The sequence below is a fragment of the Salvelinus namaycush genome, chromosome 5 (genome assembly GCF_016432855.1).
Source record: "Salvelinus namaycush isolate Seneca chromosome 5, SaNama_1.0, whole genome shotgun sequence".
Taxonomy (NCBI): Eukaryota; Metazoa; Chordata; class Actinopteri; order Salmoniformes; family Salmonidae; genus Salvelinus; species Salvelinus namaycush.
The window spans coordinates 27,737,157-27,746,372 of record NC_052311.1 but is presented as its reverse complement, the minus strand read 5'-3'; positions in this window follow the sequence as shown (position 1 = coordinate 27,746,372).

Below are 9,216 nucleotides of genomic sequence, written 5' to 3'. Positions count from 1 at the left end.
TGGTGCTGTTGGTTGATGGTGCTGTTGGTTGATGGTGCTGTTGGTTGATGGTGCTGTTGGTTGATGGTCCGGTACAAGAACCCGACTGTTGCGTATGGTCTGGTATGTATGGTCTAGTATGTGGTTACCCGGGATAGCCAAAGCCTTTCCTTACCAAGCAGTGTCTGGTCAGGCTACGGTTGCTCACGAATGCTTCACTAAGAGGCTAGTGATGCCCTCTACTGGGCGAAAAACATCATCGTTCCCTCATATTGTATTTTTGTATTTTTCAAAGAGCAATAATAAGTAATCCTTATCTGAAAAAGACAGCATTGATCAAGACGCCCTGTCTTGCATTTGTATTAATAATAAAATACATAAATGTGCCAAAAAGGGAACATAATTTCACTGAGTAGGAATGAGCAGCATATGTTTCTAGACCAAAATAATGATCTAGACAATCTTGACTGGAAAAGGCTACGCTCAAACACGTAGGGCATTGTGGCATGTACAGGGTTGTACTGTCCATGAGATGGACTGATTCAAAGAGCTATTATTTGGTTCCACTTGTACACAACAGGGCAATAGACATGTTCTCTTTTGTCTTTTGTCATTGCTTAGTGTGTACTTTACAGTCCTTCTGCATACAAGCACGTTGTTGATTTTCACAACAGGGCAGGCTACAGAAGACACAGTAGTACTCTGCAGCCTTTTGTGAAACAGCCAATTGCGTACAATAACAGTCTTGTCGATTTTCTGAACAGTGTACACACAGAGCTCTGAGGCCTTTTGCCAAACAGTGAATGCATTTTCAAAATGTAGTTTCCTTCTCAAACATAAATACATTCGTCGATACTACACGATACTGTCAAAATTGCAAATACATTCGTCGAAGGAACCCAACTGCCTACAAGAAGATAAACGTAACCAGGATTCTCTTGAGGCCAAGCTGAAAAAAAACAGAAAGCTAGTCTGTCTTTAAAAAAAAATCCCAGTCGAACAGTGCATTTTATTTGCGGTCACTAAATCATGATAATCAAATTTGGAAATATAACTGTCAAAACGTTAAGAATTATGGGCAATTACTTTCCTTTTATGCATTTTTCACCCCCCCCCAAAAAAAAGTACACTTTTTTTCCACATCAAATCAAATATTATCATTGATTGAAAAAGAGGAAACGTGAACACATTGTTTGCATGATTCATTGACCTGCGTCACGGAAACCAAAATGTGTGTATTCAATACACGGGCTTTTAGACTTTCCATCAGCCAGCACAATCCCCAGTAGATTAAGGAAAGGTGAATACAACGGAGAAACACAACTGACATGACTGTACATGCCTCAATCCAGACCAAAACCAAGCTCAACAACGGAAGGTCACAATGTTGGAGATGACAACTTAGGAGTAAACACAAAGTTACGTAGAACTAACGCATTCTCTGCGTCTCTTCACGTCCGCAACCTTGTACAAAATAAAATGCAATGAGCAATTGTATATATTGTACGTCGTTTAGCACTGACGGGGTGATTTATACTGTTTATATTATTTGATGATGGTGTATGAAGAGAGTGAACACAACTGCACACATTTCTCTCATGGTGAAATCAATGTGTTAATATTCTGTTAACAAAACACTCAACAGTGAATTCTGTGTTTGTTCACCGATGACATTTATATTTCAAGTTTTGCAAAAGGGGTCTAAGATATGCAACTCAGGTACAAAGGCAAGAATATGATCAGAAGTTCTGTAACGTATTTGAGCATTTGATCGTTGCTGTTTTGCTATAAATACATTTCAACACAGATCCCCAAAATGCTGCTATGCGTTTGGGAAGAACTGTTCTGGTCGTGCAGAGAATTTCTTTATCTAAACAATACTTTTTTTTTTTTTAAACGACAAACAATTTATTCAAATCAAATGCCTTTTTTTTGGGAGTCGATAAGAGGGATGATTCCAACTTGACAGGGCTGTAGGAAAGGTGGAGGTTGGCCTTTGTTGTGTGCGACAATGTGTGCGAAGCCTCCCTAAGCTGCACCTTTTTAAACGCAACATTTTAAAGCTCAGAGCAGCATGGCGCCCAGGAGTAGAGGAGATGAGAGAGGAGAGAAAGACAGGGAGAGAGAGAAGGAGAGAGACAGAGAGTGAGTGAAAGAGAGATGGGAGTGAGAGAAGAGAGAGAGACGGCGAGAGAGAGAGAGACGGTGAGAGAGAGAGAGGGAGTGAAAGAAGGAGAGATGGAAAGAGAGAGAGAGAAGTCAAGTCACTGCTCTGTTTATTCAAAATGAACACGCTGACAACTAGGTGCCTTGATCCTTGCCTCTTACGACTGTGACATGACAGCTGAGATGAGAGGGTGGTATAGTGAGCGTTCACATGCACCAGAGAGCCACTCTCTGCCTGCACATGTTTCGTTTTTTCTTGGATTCCTCTAAAATCAACATTGCCATAAGTAGACAAATTGAAACCGCATCAAATGGATTACTTCATAATTAACAGAATTGTCGACTTCTAGACAAAGTCTTCTAGGTCTCGCTTTCAACCAGACGTGAGTCTCGTAGCAGAGACTGGAACTCAAGGCGAGACAAGGACTACTGCTTCCAGAACTATAAGAATATGTGTCTGGTCAGTGGTTGAGGGGCAGATGGTCACCTGGATTCATTGAGTCAATTATCTCCTTGTGTAACTACGAGTGGAGTCCGTTGAGGGGGGAGAGGAGAGAGAGAGAGGGAACGCATTGTCCAGTCAGAAGCAGAAATGCATACAGAACTGTCAGGTGGCAGAAAGTTTATCCTTTATTGTTGAGGTTTAACAGTAGATGATAATACTGAACTGAGATAATTGCCATACTGTATCATTGTACGATGTCATTTTATTCTACCTAGGTTGCCTCTCCTACAATTTCACTAGAGGGCGCTCTAATGCCATGGTAGTAAATATGTCTGCCAGATGCTGCTGTTGCTGTTCTACACAGGCTGAGTGGCTCTGTGGTAATATCAGTCTGAATGGCGGTATAAAAACTCTATGATAACTCAGTGTTTTGAGGCCATTGCTGATGATGAATCAGAAGAGAGCTTCTGATGAGATGAAAAGGGTTTTATTTTGTCTGTGTGCTTTCTGCCCCGAGCTCCCCGGGGTTGTCTGGAGTCAGAGAGCATTCCATTCGCTCTGTTCCACTCATTATTATGAACCGTCCTCCCTTCAGCAGCCCCCATTGATATCTATGTATGTGGCATGTTATGTCTGTGGCCTCACGTGTTAGCTCTAGTGGCGTGTGATTTGTGTGGTTGTTGTCAGGGCTAATGCTCAGGAACTTAACTTGTCGCCCTCATAGCTGTGTTTTAATTACGAGCTCTCCATCTAGTGTCATTTTAAAAACTTGTTGTAAAAAAAAACAATGTTATATTCTGTCATAAAGAGAGCATGTTCAACTGAAAGATGGAATCCTTGGTTGCTACATCCATTTTTGGACTTATTCATGAATTCTATACACCCATTGGTTCTTGAATATAACTTAGAAATGCCTTGTGAGTTTCGTTCAACTGTCGTACGCCGTCAGAACCCAAAATACAAGTTTGTTTTATTCCGTTTGTAATCAATGTACACGTGAACAAACACTGTATATTCTAAAAACATGGTTAAAACTATCACGTTGATATCATGGATGGTCAGTCCTTGCATCCGTAGGTCTGTCTATGAATTTGAGAGTGGTTACATTTCTTCAGGCCCATCCCTCAACTTTTTACCCACTTTGTTATTGTTTCCATTAAGGAGTCTAGCTTTACACGTTTACCATCTCAAGAGGTTAAATAAAAAAAGTACTATAGTAAGTGCCTATTAAGTGCCAAATAAAGTAACGGGGTTGACCATAACAGGATTGACGATTTCCTCTTAAAACAGCCATGAATCCCTTTGTGAGAGGGGAAACGAAAGCTTGTTGTGTGTAACAGGGGCAATTGAATGTAAGATTCACTAAAACATTTAAATAATAAAAACATGTATAACCTGTCTATCTATGGTTAATTAACACGGTTGACGTGTTATCCTCGACACGTTCAGTTTTCCACCACAAAACATCCAGAAAATGGCCAAGAAGACAAGATCCAGCTCACCTGTTTTTACACTATGATTTGATGTGACTATTAGATGTTCAATGTTTCTTTGGAATAAAACAAACAAAAAAGGAATAGTATTACCGTATTAAAACAAGAGTTCAGTTCATGTAACACGGTTGACCTTAAAATGAGGGACAGGTTGTTGTTGTTTTTTTTTACCTTAAAAATGAATCACTAATCACACGAAATAAATGATGAAATGATGATCTTCAAAAATGACTTTGTCGAAAGCAACAACATAACTAGAGCTTTATAACGGCGGTGAGAACTTGGAGACATTTTAGGGTTAAAATGTCCCTCTGGGGATGCACAGAGAATGCACAGAGAATGCACAGAGGATGCACAGAGGATGCACAGAGGATGCACAGAGGATGCACAGAGGGGACATTTCAAAATGCTGAATTTTGGCACTTTAGCAAGTCTTTATTCATATTAAAGATCAGATGTATTAAGTTCTCCATGTGGTCTATACTAAAGGGAACTTCATTTAATATAACAGGCTTTTCTTACTTAAAATGTCAAAGGGAAGCAAAAGGCATTCATTTCGTGGAACGACTCTTCTGACACTATGTGCTTGTGTACCTTAACATATTTCACGGTGACGTCCCTCTGGGCCTGATCCAGTCCTTCATAGGCATGGCAATTGTGCCTCATGGGAGTTATACCTACTGTCCAGTACTGTCCGGCTAGAGGCCTCTGTGAGGAGGGAGTGAGGGGTAACAGTACCACCCAGATACAGGCACGCAGTACAGTAATCTTCTGCACTCCTATTAATTACCCACAAACTAATCCCTGGAGTTTCACAGGTTAATGGGATGGGATCAGAGACTGTATAGTTAAGCTGATCCTTGTCTCCCCTCTTCTCACTGGAGCCCCACTCAATACCCAGACCAGACCAGTCTAACCCAGACCAGATCAGCCTAACCCAGACCAGAACAGTCTAACCCAGACCAGACCAGTCTAACCCAGACCAGATCAGTCTAACCCAGACCAGCCTAACCCAGACCAGACCAGCCTAACCCAGACCAGACTAGCCTAACCTAGACAAAGACCAGTCTAACCCAGACCAGACCAGCCTAACCCAGACTAGCCTAACCTAGACCGAGACCAGTCTAACCCAGACCAGACCAGCCTAACCCAGACCAGCTTAACCCAGACCAGCCAGAAAAGAGGTTGCTAAAGGCTCTGTCTTAAGACATGTCTAGTCGAAACTCACACCTACTCACACCCTCAGACGACTGAAGACTCTGACTTAAAGTTATGTTGTTTGTTTTGTCCTTGTCTGCTTTTGTTTGTGATCCGTGGGAGACAAAATGGAAGCCAAAGTCAAGCCTTTTCGGCCCAGTGTCTCTCTCTGCTACAGTTAGGCTTTTGGTGAGAAACTGCAGCTCTTTACGACTGCATGGAGTCGAGAGGTCTGAGTGTTGCAAGGAGATATCCGGGCCCTGTGCGTGGTCGGAAGAGGGTGTGTCTCGCTATCCTGCAGTGGATTCCATTTACTACATCAAAGAGGCTGTCTGCTCTCCTCTCGCCCAGGGAAAGACATTTCAGTGTGAAGTTTAGTTCTCACTGGGGATCACAGGAAAATTAGGTTAGTGTACTGCACTTTAGTTCTGAGTGGAGAGAAGAGAGAGAATAGAGGAGAGAGGAGAGGAGAGAGGGGGGAGAGAGAAGAGAGAGAGAGAAGAGAGAGAATAGGGGAGAGAGGAGAGGAGAGAGAGGGGAGAGAGAAGACAGAGAATAGAGAGAGAGAGAAGAGAGAGAAGAGAGAGAATAGAGGTGAGAGGAGAGGAGAGAGGGGGGAGAGAGAATAGAGGAGAGAGGAGAGAAGAGAGGAGAGAGGGGGGAGAGAGAAGAGAGAGAAGAGGAGAGAGAGAGGAGAGAGAGGAGTCTACTATTTTCACAAGACTTCTTTGTACTTAAAAAAATAATACATCAAATAATCAAAGGCTGACCTCCTTAACTCAACCAAGTCCTCAAATACATACTGTCATAACAATTCCTCCTCCCAGAGCCCTGCCTGCTGTAAGAATGGCCTGGTGGTTAGGGGGTGTTTGACTGCTGCCTAATCTCCCTCTCTTCTTCCCCTGTCCCCCTTCTGTCTTTCTATTACACCAGTATGCTCTGTCTGGGCCACTCCCTGTCAATAAAATGACTCTCCAACACACTCTTCGGCTGTTTTGTAAACACGTGCCCCATATTCCACAGCCAGGACGGTAAGTCCATCCATGTGTTATCACATCGACTCACACAATTTAGGCAACCGCAACAAAAACTGGCAAGCATACATAGCAATCTGTGTCTCATGAACGCACCTGCTATGTAAAAGACAGAGGGTGATACATGTTGCAAGACATGACCAGCATGACTTCACTGCACGTACTTCACCCCATCTGATTTTATCTCCGGATATTTTGGTATGAACGCGAAACAGAATTTCCTGTTCAAGCGTAACTCAATCTTGAACATCCGAACATTATGTTTGAGGTGTGACGCAAGAATTGCGAGAGTTAGCCCCCCAATATGAGCACCAGGTGGCAGTGTTGCATTCAAGATGCGTCTCCCAAGCCAGAGCCCCTGGGAGCTGCTAAGAGATACAAAATCCATATTGTGTCAAAGGAGCCATAATTAAATCCATCTATCAACTTGTATTTATATCCATCTCATTCCTCTGTGTGTCTGCAGGAGACAGATGGATTTTATTTTATTTTTTATTTTTCAACCGATAGAACATGTTTTGACTTCGGTCTCGTGGGACTGTTATGTACTGATTTTTTTCTACCCTTGTCATCCTATTAATATCTTAATAAGTCATATCTGCAACAAGACAGTACAGGCTGACATCACAGACGTTCCAAAACAAGTGAGGATGGAGATATTCGTATGTGGGTTTAGAAAGCGGGTGTCTAACCTTCGAGTACTGACGGTGATGCACAAAACCAGTAACCTTGGGTCCTTAGCCTGCACTTGAATGCAATGCTCAAGTGAGTCAATGTAAGTGAAGGCAATGTTACAAAACCACTTCAAATGAGTCCATTATGCTGATCTAGTTATCCTTACGTTACATACAGTGTATGTTTAGCACATCTGACGGCATGTACGCTACAGTAGATTACTGCTGCACGTAGACAGGGCCTCTACTGTCTTATCTCCTGAGGCTGTGTTGACCCCTCAGTGTGAGATAAATGTGCTCGGTAGCCCTTCACTAACACAGCGACCATGTCCGCTAGACACCACTGAGCTCTGGAGCCACAGCCACTCAGGACAACTACCAATCATGACAGTGGTTCACAGTAAAAAAAAAAAAAAAAATCTCTATGCACTCAAAGGGTTGCGAGGATATGTGAAGAGCAGGAAGTGGGCAAATAAACAGGGGACGAGGACATTAATCTGGACAGGCAGAAGTGTGGTGTACTTTAGTAGTGGTGGAGGAGGTGGGGAGCTGAGAAACAGCCTTGGGGCATTAGCTGACTGAAAAGAAAGACCACTGCAGTAGGAGATTAGCTGGACCACAGTGGACTTTAGTGCTGGAATATCTGGCCTCGGGTGTAGATTTACCTAGGGGTAAGCCTTGGGGATAAGACAAGGATACTTGAGATGAACCTGAGGTGAGCGTGGTCAATCAGACAATTTATACTGAACCACTGCTTCAGGGTACAGGGACTCTGAGAATGAATGCCACCCCATGGCATTCATTCACCATCACCATCACCCCCCCCCCCCCCCCCCCCCCCCCCAGCACTGTATAAAGTTGAACGGCTCTATCCCAAATATGAAGAAATAAAATAAAAAAGCTACAAGTGATTTAGTGTTTCTGTTTATTTTGGGAGAGCCTTTGAAGATGAAACAAGTGCATTCTGGGCCCCTTTTCTCCCCCCCTGCAGACATGCCTTCTAAAGGCTAAATCACAGAAAACTATTTCTTAATGAGCATGATGAGACACAATATGCTCTTAACTACAGGGTGGGTGTCATTTCAATCATAGAAACAGAATTCAAAAGAATGGACCTATCCCTTCAAACCACTGCAATTTAGCTGGTACTCACTGTCTATTCTATTATCTATATTTCTATAGGTTTCCTATGCGTTATTTACAGTTTAATTTAAAACAGTGGATATTTCCACTTAAGTCAACATTCTCTGATGTGTGGACCTCCAACCATCATTGTGATACCATTTGAAGTCAACATTTTCATTTTATTTAGATTTTATCAGCCAAAACATGACACTCAAGATCATGCTGCGTCTCATTTGATGGCGGGCACAACAGAAACACCTCAGATGATGTCAAATAGGATCTAAGCTACAACATATATGAACATGAAAAAAATCTGAGCCTTTTTATTATAAAAAATAATAATAATTTTAAAAACCTTCAGTTTTTTTAAAGAAAATGTCAAATAGTTTGTGAGCTTTCAAATTATACCAAACTCAACCATTGATATTTTTCAGTGATGAAGTCATGGATGTCTCATGGCAGGGTCTGGTATGCAAAATGGGTCACCTGTGAGTAGCTCCATCTCCTGAATGTGTTTTGCACACAGGTCCAAAAAGTCACTTTCTACCACGGGCAAACAAGTACGGAAGGTTTCGTTGGAATCAAAAAGGGTCCAATCAGAAAGTGTTTGAATTCATATGGAACCACCCTGAGTTTGTCATTTCTACAGACACAACTACTTTTCAAACTCACAAAGAAATAAATATATATATATTTTTTTGTACCCCTGGATTAGGATCAGTCTGTGCATGCCTGCCTGCGAGTATGTGTGTGTGTATCATGTGTGTATTATGTGTGCAAGCATGCAAGCGTGTGTGTGTATTTTTTGTGAGTGCGTGTGTGTGTGCATTCACGTTTGTGTTTGTGGGTGTGTTTGTGTGTGTGTGTACAGCGTATTTGTTGTTTGGTCCTGGCTGTAAGAACAGTATCTAGAACCTCCAGCATCATCTGGTAGAGGAGTTCATTTCTCATGCGTCACTATTCATTTAGCTTACTGGGAGAGATGTACAGGTGTTAAGCATCAAACACCTCCCCACTATCTTTCCATGGACATTCAGGGAATAGTACTGCAGTCATTTAGATAAATAGATCGAAAGATAGATAGGATAGGATAGGGTACAATG